Consider the following 15,744-nt stretch of genomic DNA (forward strand, 5'->3'; position numbering starts at 1 on the left):
ACAGTAGACCATAGGGTATAGGGCAGGGAAGAGAGGGAAGCAACAGGACACAGGGTGGTAGGCAGAGGCCAGATCATGAAAGGTTTTTAAATTATAGTAAGGAGTTTATATTTTATCCATGGGGAGGAGGAAAAATTAAAAGGTTTAAATGAAATGGGAGTATACCATGATTAGGTTTACAATTTTTGAAAGATCACTTTGGCACTCTTGGTAGTATTGCCTAGAGAGGGGGACAGTGAGGCGGGAAGACCAGCTAAGAGGCTACGGCAGTAGTTCGGGCCTGGGATGGTGAGGGCTTGGACTAGGGAAGTAAAGGTGGGCTTGGAGGGAAGGGAGCAGATTTAAAATACAACACATAAAAGGTATCAAAGTGGCAGAGATGAAGGGTAAATGGCTGGTTTTAGCATTGGGTGATGGAGTATTTGGTAAAGCCACTGGAACAGTCTGGGGAATATAGACTTACTAATAGGTTTGGAGATTAAGGTATCAATTCAGTTTTAGATCTATCCATTTGGAATTGAAAGAGGGGCATCCAGGTGCAGATGTCCAGGAGGTGGCTGATATATGAACTTTGAGCTCAAAAGAGAAGTCTGGGCTAAAGATACAGATCTGAGAGTTGTTCATCATAGAAAGAGTGGCTAAACCGTGTGTGTGTGTGTAAAGTAATTTAGGGTGAACATGCAGAGTGACGAGAAGAGGGCTAAGGACAAAGCCCTCGAGAATTCCAGCTCTCAGTGACAAGCAGGAGTAACTGTCAGAGGACAGATGAGGAGCATGAGTGGCCATAGAAGTATGGGTAGAGCTCATTTTAATAAGAAAGGAATGGTGAACTGTGCCATGGAGAAGAAAGGTGAGATGAAGACCGATACATGGTCACTGGATTTGTCAATGAAAATTTCTCCAGTGATGTTGCCTAAATAATAGCAGGAGTATGGGGTGGCAGCTTGAATGCAGGGAGCTGAAAAGTGAATGGAGGTTGGGAAAGTAGGGATAGTGAATGCAGATTATTTATGTTGCTTATTTAAATCTGAGTTCTTTCTCCCAGATTGTAAGCCCCAGAGTAGGGACATCACTGATCTTGGTCAACATTATAACCTTAGTACTGAGTGTAGTCCCCATCAGCAGTAGCCATTTAATAAGTATTCGGTGAATGGGAAAAGAGAGCACAGTGGTAGATAAAAGGCATAAAGTACAATGGAAGATTTTTATTTTCTTTACTAAATTTGAGGAAAAATGTAGAACTTGAAAAATGCACATGAAGCAAGGTTTCAGAGAAAATATAAAGAGACAGACTTCTGCTGTGAATACTACAATATAAATTGGGCATTTCCTCTAGCTCTTTCTAGAAATCATCCCCACAAAAATGAGCTCAAGAAAACCCTGCAAACTCCCGGACAACAGTTTTGATGAAACTAAGGAACTGTAAATTCCCTGAGCAATGGTAATAGAGAAGGGGAGAATTTATGAGAATGTAGAGATTACAGGTCTCAAGGAGCCAGCAAAGGTAAAGTGGAAATTCCTTGAGGTACAAAACCTCAAACCCTTATCGCAACAGGATGCATATCTAGGAGGCAGGGGTGTTTTGGGACTTTGTTTGCTTTTAAGAATCCGAGGAAGCAGGACCAAATAAGAAGTCACTCAGAAAGGCTATATATAGAGGAAATAGATTCCCTGTCTCATGGCATCAGGGGAGAAGAGAAAGTTTCTTTTGTGCGTCACTGCTGTCAATCACCACCACTCACAAAAAACTGGTTAATGAGAAAATTCCACCTGGATTGGAAAATGACACCAGCCCCTTCCCAACATACACTTGCAATTAGTTGTTCCAGAAAAACTCATCCCTTTCAATAATGAGGAACCAAAAAGTGAGAATCCATATAAAAATAGACCATAGGGAAAGGGAAGAAGGAACAGGAAAAAATGTTAGAGAATACTCATGAGAAAAATGTTGCCTTGGAGCAGATGAGTATTGTGACAAAATATATTGCATGAATTAAAAAGAATCAGTATAACAATTGTTTTTATGAAATAAGAGCTTCAAACAGAGATATAAGAGCCCAGGGAAGAGATGGTGAAATGTAGGAGAAGATGTAAACTAGAAGAGCTCAAGAAAGGGATATAAGAAAAGAGGTAAAATCATCATAGAAATGAAGGCAAAAGTGGAAGGAAAACAGTAAGAACAGATATTGCTAAAATATATTAAAGGACATAGAGGATCAACTAAGAAGAGAAGAAAAATAAGAAGAAATAAGGAAAATAAGGAAAAGGTCAAAAAGAATGAGGGAAGGGCTTCCCTGGTGGCACAGTGGTTGAGAGTCCGCCTGCCGATGCAGGGGACACAGGTTCGTGCCCCGGTCCGGGAAGATCCCACATGCTGCAGAGCGGCTGGGCCTGTGAGCCATGGCCTCTGAGCCTGCGCGTCCGTTTGGAGCCTGTGCTCCACAACGGGAGAGGCCACAACAGCGAGAGGCCCGTGTACCACAAAAAAAAAAAAAAAAAAAAAAAAAAAGGATGAGGGAAAATGACAGATGGAAAAAACAGGCAAAGAAGATCCAGTGTGTACAAAAATATTTAAAAGATGCTCAACTTCCCTCATATTAAGAGAAATGCAAATCAAACAAACACTAAGATAAGGACTTCTATTTCTAGCAGTATTACTGAGACACAAGTAGATCCTACTCAGGGACGATGTGCATATTGCTTATGGTTTGAAGAGAAGGAACATCTTTTTCTATGAGACTGGAGGGAAGGAAATAGGATTGGTTCAGATGCAAGAACTTCAATTTCCTGCCTTCACAAACGTATTTTCTCTGTATAGAGGGAGTCAAGCACAGCTGCTAGGGAAAAGGGGGGTGGGGTGGAAAGGAAGGAAGAGGCATCAGAGAGGACTGGAGATGTGGAAAAACATCTGTGTGGAATGGAAGAAAGTGTGAACTGGAAGATGCAAAAGAATTGGGTGCAGCGTGTCTCTGAGTTGCTGGTCTGACAATGTGGTCTCCTACAGCATGGTTCATTTGCCTATTTGGGGAGCGAGGAAGAGGCTTGGGGGTTCCAGAGAAGATCAAGTGGAGAGACAAGGGGGCAAGAGTACTGGCAACAAATAGTTGAAGTGAAAATGGAGGTGTCAAAGGAGGTTGGTAATTTATTGGATTTTAAGATTTCAAAAGTTGAGTATTCCAAATCATGGGCCTCAAAGAATGGGGAGGCTCCCTATGCCTACATTTTTTCCTTTACTCAAAGTAGAAGACGTGCTGATCTCCTTGGTCAGATCCAGGATATTGATTAGGCCACATTTACTCATGGAGAAGTCATTTTGAGAAAAGATGTCAGTTCATGGATATGACTTACTCTCTTTTCTCTTTCACCAATGTGGCCAAAGTGGTTAGCTGATCAGGGTTTATTCTGAGGGCTACTGTCCATCTTTCCTTCCTCTGCCTTCCTTGTCCATGCAGCTTAAATACATAAGCACTGTGGCCTCATACCCTTGTCTTTTTCTTCCTTTTGGCTACCTGGTTTTTGGAGAAATCCAAGATGCAGTGAGGCCCTCATGTATTGCTTTAGTCTGAGACTTACTAGGTTCTGGGAAAAGGGTGCTCCCTATGGTCCAGCTCAACCCACTGTGTTTACTTTCCCTGGTTAGGGAGTCCTTTGGGGAATGGTGGCTAAGACCAGAGACTCTTAGCAAATATCTTCTTTACAGCACAAGCAACTGCCTCCAACACATAGCAGCAAGAGGAAAGAGTCTAGGGTGTGGCCAGGGTCATGAGAATCTGCAGTGAAGAGGGGCTGAAGACCACTGAAGGAGGAGAAGATACAAAGCTCCGTGTCTTGTTTTAGGCTTAGAAAGGTCAGAAGTACTTCTAATTTAAGCTTGCAGTGAAATGTTTCAGCAGGGAGTTGACAGTTTTAAAACAGCCATCTTGAAAACCAAAAGTGTTGTGGTTTTTATAGTATTGAAAAGGAAAGGGGCTTAAGACTAGGTGAGAAAATAATAATTTAATAAACTAATAAGTTCACTAATACCTTAAATGAGTACTAAAAAGCAATTCCTGAGCTATCACTATTTACAGCAATAGACACACATCTTGATATAGATGTTCATATAAATACAGAGCTTTACATTTTAGATGGGCAAAGGTAAGTTCATGTGTCATTAGCAAATTTGTCATTAGGGAAATATGAATATTTTTACAGGAGGTATAACAGAGATCTGCCACATATGACAGAGCAGAGTGTTTGTTAAATTTAATCTTACTTTTTCTTATTCCTATATCATAAATATGGCTTCCTTATTAATACAGATGATGGATTTACATCACTGTTTCTGAATAAGCAAAATACTTAATTTCATATCTAAATGACATTCTCCTTTCTGAAAAAGGAGTCTGTATTTCCATGGGGACAGGAATGGGGTTATTTTGATCAGATCCCAGACTGGAATGGGATTGACAGGATGCCAGCTCAGTGGATGGGTCCTAAAGACTCCATAGTTGGTAAGTGGGGTGAAATGTTTGATATAGAGAGTGGAGATAAAGGTAGGTAAAAGAAGTCAGAAAATTTCTACACAGTACCTGTCTCTTAACAAGTAGTCAAAAGATGTTTGTTAAAATAATTACTTTTATATCTTTTTAAAAAATTTAAATGATAGAACTAACTTTAGTGAAGGTACCACTATAAACCACAAATTATAATTTATAATTATAAATTATATAATTATAAAATTATATATAATTATAAAATAATTTATAATTTTATAAATTATAATGATTATGTAATTATTATAATTTATAAAATTATAATGATTATATAATTATTAACTTATTATAAATTATAAAAATTATTATAATTTTATAAATTATAATTTTATAAATTATTTATAATTACTAATTTTATTAATTAACATTGCATAAAATGACAAGATTTCATCTAAAACATATATTCTTAACAGGGATGATATCACCCTTAAGAGGGAAAAAATTGATTCTTTTTTAAAAATTTTAATTTTATTTATTTTTTTATACAGTTGGTTCTTATTAGTTATCTATTTTATACATATTAGTGTATATATGTCAGTCCCAATCTACCAATTCATCCCACCAAGGCACCAGTTATTTTTCATTGATGGAGTGATTTGTGAAGGTAGAAGAAGAGAAGACACCATTACCTAGCAGTGGCTTAGCCATCTTCACTAGACAAATTTTGAGAGCCATTCAGCTCTGGAAGTCAGGCTCAATAGCTCTGCCCTGGGTTGGTCGGTCCATCTACCTGTCTCTCTGCCGGCTACCTATCTACCTACCTACCTATTTATCTTCTAATTATCTATTATTTTTGTACTAGCTGTATTGAGATATAATTCACATACTATACAATTCACCCATTTTAAAAGTGTCAATGATTTTTAGTATATCACAGGCTTGTGCAACTGTTACCACAATCAATTTTAAAACATTTTCACTACAAAAAGAAATGTGTGCCTTCAGCAGTCACCCCTGTTTTCTCCCAGTCACCTTCTCCTCCAGCCCTAGGCAACAACTAATCTACATTCTGTCTCTGTAGATTAGCTTATCTCTGGACATTTTATATAAAAATGGAATCATACAATATGTGGTCTTTTGTGACTGGATTCTTTCACTTAACATAATGTTTCCAAGATTCATCCATGTTGTAGCTTGTGTCAGTATTCATTTCTTTTTTATAATTTTCTGTTGTATGACCATATATTTCCATTCATCACTTGATGGATATTTGAGTTGCTTATACTTTTTGGGTATTGCTAGTAATGCTGTTATGGACAGTGTACAAATTTTTGTGTGGACTTATGTTTTCATCTCTCTTGGTATATGTGTAGGAGTGGAATTGCTGGATCATGTGGTAATTCTATGTTTAACCTTTTTAGGAACTGCCAGACTATTTCCCAATTAGCTGTACCATTTTACATTCCAACTACCAGCATGTGAAGCTTCTAATTTCTGTACATCCTTGCCAATATATTATTTTCCATGTATTTGATTATAGCCACTCTAGTGGGTCTGAAGTGGTATCTCACTGTGACTTTAATTTGCATTTTCCTGATAACCAGTGATACTGAGCATTTTTCACGTGCTTACTGGCCATTTGTATATCTTCTTTGGAGACATGTCTAGTCAGATCCTTTGCTTGTTTTAAAATTGGGTTGTCTTTTTACTATTTAGTTGTAAGTGTTCTATTGATATAAACATCCCAGATAGAAGTTTGTTATTGGATATAATTTGTAAATATTTTCTCCCTCTGGGTTTATTTTTAGTTAGCAGTTTTAGCCACTGCAGAAAACCTTCTGAAAAGAATGAAAGAGAATTGCTGGGATACTATATTTATGATCACTATGAAATTCTATTCAGGGGCTTCTTATATACGGCTTAAGGTTTAGGGAGAATGTAAAATGTACTTGCTGTATAGGTTGTCAGTCACGAATTTCATTCTGTTTCCCATTTGGTGGTAATACAAGAGTGGGAAGAAATTTGTTTGTGCTATATATAAGCTCCTAATATTCTGCATTAGCCTTAGTGTATTTCCCCAAGTTTTAGAGCTGATTTAGAGTCACAGTGATGGAACAGCTAGACTTTGTGCTTTAGACTTGAGAGGCGTTTGAAAGAATTCTAGTGCAGAATGTAAGCCCTTTCCAAAGTTCACTCTTACTTTACTGCCCTTTAAAGGAATTAAAAGTCTTGTTTACTCTGTTTTTTCAATCTATTCTTTTAGAGAAAATTTATTTATTTCCAGTTATTTAAAATCAAGGTCCCCCAAACAAGCTAATTCTTTATATGTTGCTCTTTTTGACAGCATCACAAAGTAAGTTTCAGCATTGCCAACTGAAATGACTTTCCATGACTTTCCATGAGTCACCCCTAATTACATGGGCCATAGCCATTTTAATTCCTTATTTAAATTGCCATGGAGATTTACATACTAAAAATGTTGCCTGATGCATGTAGGTTATTCAGCTGCTTTTTTAGGCTAACTCTGTGAGTACCAGTAACCATGGAATGTGGTTACCTTAAAGATGGTTTCCTGCAACTCCTCTTTTGAGTTGTAGTAACACCCCAGTAGGTAAGTACATGTTAATATATGTAATCTTTTTTATACTCTTCTGTATTTTCCAAATGTTCTAGAATTAACATGGATTATTTTATAATTAAATAAGCAATTATTTTAAAATTTGACCTTTTATTATTATACAAGTAGTACTTGCTTATTATAGAAAACATAGAAACTACATGTAAGCAAAAAAGAGCAAAATACATGTCGCTTGTAATTCTACCACACAGAGATGACCATTATTAACATTTTGATGTGGTTTCTTCCAGAAAAATTAAAATGATAAGGTCACACTGATCTTTTACCTTTTTCTGCTAACAGTGTATTGTGACTATCGTTCTATATAGTAAACACATTACACACATGGAGAAAATAACCTTCAAATCTATGTCCATGTTTGACAAATTAACTTTATGAAATAGTCAGGGAACGTATTATTTATTCTATTTTATGCATGAAGAAATAGAGATGGAGAGAACTTAATTAACCTGCTTAAGTGCTCAAACTAATAAGTAACAAAAATGGAAACAATATTTGCGTTTTGACTCAGAATCCAGTTTTCCTTTCATTCCTGTGCCAATAATAGGCTCGTGACACTATAGACACTGAGTCATCAAGGCAGGAAATGATAACAAATGTTAATTAAGGACATACCCAAGTCTGAGTGAACAAAAAAAATTGGGTTGAATTATGAACAGCTGGTGAAAGGAATTTTGTGGGGTTTTGTGCCTCATTAGTTGCTAATTAATTGCTACACATAAATACCTTAATTATTCAAACAGCTTATGAATAAAGGAGAAAATAATGTATAAACAAAGGAAAGGATGGATGTGACTCTGCGCATTAGATAATAAAATGATTACCCAAAAAGTACTCAACAGGTTAGCGAGGTGAGCTGAATCTATCAAGATGCTATGTAATATAGATGAAGGCAAAGTTCTCCACTTGGCAGCTCCAGATCTGCTGTGTATCTGTGGAAAACTTCCATCATGAGGGAATCAGATTTTCTCTATGCCAAGAGTGCAGTCACTCGACTCTGACACTGTAGTACAAACACAGCTATAAACAGTATGTCAAAGAATGGGCATGGCTATGTAAAACATCTCTCTTACAAAAACAGGCCATGTTTGACCAATGGGTCACAATTTGCTGACCTCTGTTTTAGATGATATTCTACTAAAGAAAGATTCCCATTTTCAATGGCCATGCCCATTCCTTGACATACTCTTATAGCTGCGTTTGCACTATGGTGTCAGAGTCGAGTGATTGCATGGAGACTGTATGGTTAGTAAAGGTGAAGATATTTACTGTCCGGCCCTTCATGGAAAATGTTTGCCCATCCATGATCTAGAACAAGGATATGGGGTAGGGAGAAGAGTTCAGCTCCAATCTCAACTCCAGGCATTACAATTTTTAGAGAGGTAAATGTCAATGGAAGCGTGCTTGGAGGAAATTCACCATCATGGTGCAGGAACTGAAAATTAAGTCCCATTTGAGATGATAGAGAGATTGAGACATTTAAACATGGAAAAGAGAAGCATTAAAGATGGGGGGCGGGGGCTGAAGGAGGGTGGAAGATTCTTAGCTGAATTAAAGTGCTGAAAGAATACCGAATGGAAAGATGTTGTGCCCCAACTAGAACCATAGTGACTTGCAGGAAGACTATTTAGTGGACTTTCTAACAATGAAGAATGAAAAAATGTAACAGGCCAGCCTAAGAAGTCAGGTTTCCTTGTCAAAGTTTAAAGTGCTCATGGCTGGACTGGATGATTACACGTTGGGGACATTAGTGAGGAGATGCAGAATAAGAGTAGTCACCATTTTGAGGATGCCTACTGTCTACCATCACCTCTTTATATACATCACCTCTAATCCTCATAAATACCTTTGTACTATTATGAACCTCACTTTGTGGACGAGGAAATAATTCAGAGAGAGTAAAACATTTGCTCAAACTCACAATGCTGGTAAATGTCAGATCTATAGTCAGATAGGTTGGTAGATAAGAGTTCTCTAAAAAGATTTTTTGGAGATATTTTTGAAAACAGAAAAGGAAAAAGAATAATATAACTAACAGATATTTCTGCCAACTAGAATTTACAATTATTAACAGTTGTCAGTTCTGGGTTGTGAAAATATCTGTGATAATTATTTCTAAGCTAGTTATATTAATTATACAGTTATAGTTACACAAAATGATTCTGGTTAACATCTCTACCTTAATGCTATGGGAAGTGAGAGTTTTCTGCTTTGCTTTTCCCAGGATGAACAGAGCAATCCCAGAACAGAACTCAAAGTTAAGAGTCATTTTCTTAACTAAAATTCTGATCAGATTAAACTGGTTGTTTCAGTGACTTTTGCTCTTCTTGTTGGTGGGGGAATTGTACCTCCTGCTTGGTAATAGCCCCCAAGGTGTTCATGGGGGTCCCATGGGATGGGGGGGATGGGGAGGTTCATGTCACACATGCCTTCCCAGACAAGTGGCAGCCTCAGCTTTTCCTCTTTCCTTCTACTCTGGGATTCTGCTGGGTCCCCCAAGCATCCCATTGTGCCAGCCAGTTCTGCTGGCTCCTTTGGTTACGACCCTGAGCACCACTGTTGATGAAAGGAAGCCTGTGAGATGCCAGAGCTTCATAAGGTTCGTGCCACAGTGGGGTGCCACTGACTCCTCTTTGTGCCCTCTCTGTTGAAGTGGCACCAAAGCCACTTGTGGCCAGTACCCCTCAGAGATTTTGGTGGAGCCATTTGTATTAGTTTGTTAGGGCTGATATAACAAGTCCCACAACCTGGGTGACTTCAAGAACAGAAACTTATTATCTCAGAGTTCTGGAGGCTAGAAATCTGAAATCAAGGTGTTGGCAGGATTGTCTCTTCTGAGGATTATAAGGGAGAATCTGTTCTAGGCCTCTCTCCTAGCTTCTGGTAGTTTGCTGGCAATCTTGGGTGTTCCTTGGCTTATAGAAGTGTCACCCTCATCATTGCCTTCATGTTCACATGGTGTTCTCTCTGTGTGTGCATGTCTGTTTCCATATTCCCCCATTTTATAAGGACACTGTTCATATTGGATTAGCGTCTACCCTACTCCAGTATGACTTCATCTTAACTAAGTACGTCTGCAGCGACCTTGTTTCCAAGTTATGAGACACTGGGGGTTAAGACTTGAACGTCTGATTTTTAAGAGGACACAATTCAACCCATAACACTGATCCTACAAGGTTTTTTGAGTTTTTTCTTAATAAGAATTGAAAGAGACCCTTTGGTCATAGGATTGTGACCAAAGGAAGGTAAATAGGATAACATAGATGAATCACTTTGTAAATGGAAAAGTGCTATCCAGATGGTAGCTGTTACTAAGGGATAATGCTGATATGTTTGCATATAGGCTCCCATCAAGAGATCTGCATGGAGAAACACTAAAGGAAACTCCTCAAGCCCCTCGTTCTCTCATCACGGCTAGAAAGACAGGGATGGGTCATTGGATTTTCCTCCGTAGGAAGTTGTTGGTGTTATAAGGGAGCTGGTAACAAAGTAAGAGACACGCCTAGCACTCACCTCCCTTCCACTCAGAGAATTGATTACTACCTTTCCCCAAAGAAAATGAACTACAGCAGCCCCTGAATCCAACCTTTTTGAAATTCTTAGTATCTGACTTCAAGTTTGATTGTAATCTCCTTGTGGAGTGGGAGCAGAGAGTCACAGAATTCGGAAGGAGAATCAGAGATCCTATATTTGGACTAGACTGGTTTCAGCATTTTTGATGTTGTTGTTCCCTTGATGAGCACAGAGGCCTGAGATCCCACACCTCATTAAAGAACGTTTTGTTTGTTTAATTCCCTTTTTCATAATTCTTCACAGTGCAGTGCTTTAGAGTCAGTGGGCCTTCTCTGAATGCTACTGGTCAGTTTACTTTGCTTTTCTTCTATGTTTTTATTAGTCTGGATGTCGTTCATTATATATATATTTTAAAAATTTATTTATTATTTATTTTTGGTTGCATTGGGTCTTTGTTGCTGTATGTGGGCTTTCTCTAGTTGTGGCGAGTGGGGACTGCTCTTCGTTGCTGTGCACAGGCTTCTCACTGGTGGCTTCTCTTGTTGTGGAGCTCTAGGTGCACGGGCTTCAGTAGTTGTGGCATGCGGGCTCTAGAGTGCAGGCTCAATAATTGGGGCGCGTGGGCTTAGTGGCTCCGCAGCATGTGGGATCTTCCCGGACCAGGGCTCGAACCCGTGTCCCCTGCACTGGCAGGCGGATTCTTAACCACTGCGCCACCAGGGAAGCCCCCGTTCATTATATTTTAATGATTTATTTACCTGGCCATCTATTCCACTGACCTAGAGAAACTTTTGAAGCCAAGGCATATGTACTGCTCCTATTTTTATCTAAAACAGTGGTTCTCAAACTTTAGCAGGCATCAGAATCGCCTGGAGGGCTTGTTAAACCACAGATTGCTGGCCCATCCCCAGAGTTTCGTTCAGTAGGTGTGGGTTAGGGCTGAAAATTTGTATTTCTCACAAGTTCTCAGGTGTTGCTGCTGCTGCTGCTGGCCTGGGGGGGGGGGGTCACACTTTGAGAACCAGTGATCTAGAGCAGTCCCTGGCAGACGATAAGTGCACCGTAAATGTTTCTGGATGCATGAATTCATGAGTGAAGGTGAGGAAGATTATCTTTTATATGACACTAGGAGACTGTGGAGAGAAAAAGGGAGGTTGCTTATCTGCCCCTTCTGCTTTCCTAGAGTGATGAGAACAAAATGACATCATTTACTGAAAGCACTTTGAAAGCAGCTACACCTTTGGCTAGTCCTGTCAGTGCCTATTCCTCAGTCTCGAGGCTTGTCAGGGAGTGGGTTCAGGGCTTCCTTAATGTGAGAGCAGAGGAGACAAGCCTTGAGTTTCTCTACTTGCTGTTTTTGGGGCAAAGATAGTCAAAACTCTGTACTTCCTGTTTCAAAGAGTTGCAAAAGCTGGTTTTCAGTTATTTAACTGGCACAGACTTTAAGTTCAGTCTAGTCCTTTTAAGAGAACTGACTTCTCATATATTTTTCTAGTCTAACAAAAGCAATCATAAATTAATAAAACAATAAGCCAAAGAAAATAAATTAGTAGTTGGTTGAAAAAATTTTAACCTATTTGCTTAAATGCAAATTAAATTAAAAATTACATTCATACAATCATGTGTTCCATAAAGATTTCCATGAACACTTCTGATTAATTTCATGGAAAAATAGAAATATGGCTTGTTTCAAACAAGTTATTAAATACATATTGATTGCTGTAAGTGTAACACTGTTGTGTTAGCAATCATTTACAACACATGCTGCTTTAAAAGCAAAATGTTTCCTTGAGCTGTGTTGAACTCATATCTGTTTTCCAAATCACTTGAAAACTGGAGTGGTTGAAAATGGATTAGATGCAAAGGAAGAAGCATGGAGTCAGCGGGAAATCTACTAATTGGACTCTGGAGAAAGAATAGAAATCATTGGTCAGTTCTTGACAGTGAATTGGTAGTAGGGCTTTTGGTAAAAAAAAGGGAAGAAGTTAATGAATAAAAAAAGGGGGGAATCAAAGCTTCAAGAGAAAGCACAACAACTTGACTGAACCCAGGAAGGGTGAGTTTGGAATCTCAATGGAAGGGAGAGTCTTAGAATGAAGAAGTTGCTCCTCTTCTGAGTCAGGAGGAAGTGAAGGGGAGCAAGGAGGATGGTGCCAGTTTTACCTTGTAAAAGTTCAGAGACCTCATCTAATCCTCATTTTATGGCAGAGGAAACCAAAGCCCAGAGAGGTGCAGTGACCTGTCCAAGGTCACCTCACACAAGGTCAGTCCCAGGTCTGGTGCCAGGTTACAGCTCTCCTTCCTCACTCCATACTATCCCCTCTCATTTTCACTTCCCTACAACCTCACTTTTGTTTCCTTAGCACATTAAGCAATTGTTTACTAGATATTGTTGATGGCTGTGGAAAAGAACAAGGGCAGGAAAAAAATAATAAAAGCAAATTCAATTTAGATGAGAAACAATTCAAATGCTTAATTGGTTGAAAAAAAATCAAGAACAGGTGGTGCTCTAGTCTGCCAGGAATCTTCAAATGAGCGTCTGGATGTTATTTTGTATTCAAAATGAAAAATGTAGAAGTCTTTGTGTGTAAAGATACATCACAGCATGCGAGGTGTAGAGATTATATGAAGAAACCCAATTTGGACTGGAGAGGACATCGATGCAGGTTCCAGTTGCACAGCTGCTATTTACATAGACTCATGTAGATTGCATCAGTGGTAGTTGTCTAGTTTCCATGTAGTCGCAAAATGGCGTCCTGGAAGAAAATGGCCACACAATCACTACTTCACCTGTGCCACACCACTGTTTGTACCAGTCTGCCAGAGGCAAGACATTCATGGTCCTGCTTTTTCAACCTTTGTTTCAAATCCGTCCTGCTTCCTGTCATTGCCCTCCAGTCGAAGACCCACAGGAACACCCCTGGATTTGAACAAGTATGCTTATTACTCATCCCAGAAAGGGAGAATGCACACCATGGGCAACCATGGTGTGTCTCAGCAAGAGGCTGTTAGGAAGGACTTATTATAGAACTTGTTTGATTGAGTACTTTGGGGAAGACCCAAGGAAGCAGAGGTTCATCCTGGATTGCTACTCTCTGAAATCAAGGACAATTCTATTATTGAATATCCCTGTAAATCTTATGTATAGGGAGTGCAGCAGAGCTAAAGCTGTACTTGGGAAAGAAACAGCAGTCACTCACATTAGCCAGGCTGTCTGCTATTCTGTGGTCTGGGCAATGTTCACGCTTTGTCTGTGTTTAGATACGATTACTAAATGGCTGTGTTTTTGTCTCATTCCATCCTGGTCACAGAGTGGCCTTGTCTGAGGATGATTTTCTGTGAAACTGTTTATGTTCAACAGGAGAATGTCAAGGCCCAGCTAACAGTACTAGGTCAGCTTCTTGGATGTCAGGGGTGCTTTTTTTTTTTTTTTTTCTCTTTTTCTGAATGAATTAAGTTAGAGGAAAAAGGAAAAGCTTTGTGATGTCATTTCCAAAATTGAGTGTTTGTGTGTGTCCACCGATCTCTTCATCGATACATGCAAACGAGTGGTATGTAATTTGGATAGGTTTACTAAGAGCTTTGGAGCCCTTGTACTAACCACTCTCACTTTTTCACTTGAACTACAGGAACTGCTCTGTGAATTTGGGGTTAAAGCATCTGTGGAACAAGAATAAACAAATCAGCGCCCGAAGATTGGACCTACTTCATTAGCATGTTGCCTAAAAAGTGAGTTTGGCACAGTGTGGGAATAGAGGATGTGGAGAGCCAAACTGCTCTACATTACTGGGGGTGAACACACAGTTGGACTGTTCAGAGGCAATCAGGGAGAGAGGTGGTGCAGAGAGAGAAATGCGAAGGAAGGGAAGAGGAATAATCAGCAAGAAGGCAAAAGGTCCAGAGATGTACTGAAGGCAGGTGCCTGATGGAATTTTCAAGAAGGGTGCTGTGTGATACATGCTTTAAATTTGCTTGTTTGCAGTGCAGCAGTAAAATCCTCCACTTATGACCTTCAGTAAAAAAATGAAGGTGGGACTGGGTTGGGGATAATCTAGGAGGAAAAAGAAAGCTAAGAAGTAGAGAACAGACATTCAGTATAATTTGAAATAGAAATAAGCATAGAACATAAGTTCCCCCAGGAACATGAAGAGATCCTGGGCAGGCATTCCAGAGTGTACAGAACAGGAGGTTGAACCAATTTTATGGACCTTAAGGGACAGGGTGACCTAAGATAATATGCGGATAAGGAACAGAAAAGACTTGGGGAAAACAACAAAATAAGTTCTTAACATGATCTGAGGAGTCAGGACAAATATCTAGATAATTCAAACCAAAATAAATTTAAAAATCCAAACCTCTATGCTTCTAATATATAGATGCTTCAGGAAAAAGTTTAGTTTCTAACTTTCTGTCTTAAACTCTCAGTCAAGAAACAAATTTACAGGACCTATAAGGCAAGCAAACATGCACCCTCTTTTTTTTTGGTGTCAAAAAAAGACAATGAATTTCAAGTGATTCTCTGATATTCATGACTGTGAGGATAGAGTCAAAGCTTTCAAATTAAGTTTTCAGTGTTTTCTGGTTGTCGGTGTCTGCAAACTGGGTTGATATTTTAAACCTGAGGTCACGGTTGGAGTTTAGTTTTCATATCCAACTTGGAGAATTTTGAGGTTCCCAAGGCTATTCTTGAGGCTTGATTGTCATATAGTCTCTAGTGCTTGAGTGAGAGAGAGGAAAAGATAGGGAACTGGACACCTTTGTTTTGTTTTTCTTCCTTTGAACACTGCCGGAAGCAGGTAAAGCTCTCTCCATAGTAACCTCTATCCTTGCCCCTCAAAGTGTGGTCTGAGGACCAGCAGCATCAACATTACCTGGGAACTTGTTAGAAATGCAGCAGCATCTCAGGACCCCATCTGAGACCCGCTGAATTGGAACCTGCGTTGTAGCAAGATCCCCAGTGAGATTCGTATGCACATTAATGTTTGAGAAGCATTCATCTAGGAAGTGTTACACAAATCCGTTTCTTAGGTGATAGGGGAGCTAGCCTATAAAAAAGGGAAGGGACATCACTAGATGTACAAACTTCCCAGCTAGATGTCTAGCTGCTACTAGAAATTT

The sequence above is a fragment of the Pseudorca crassidens genome, chromosome 8 (genome assembly GCF_039906515.1).
Source record: "Pseudorca crassidens isolate mPseCra1 chromosome 8, mPseCra1.hap1, whole genome shotgun sequence".
NCBI lineage: Eukaryota > Metazoa > Chordata > Mammalia > Artiodactyla > Delphinidae > Pseudorca > Pseudorca crassidens.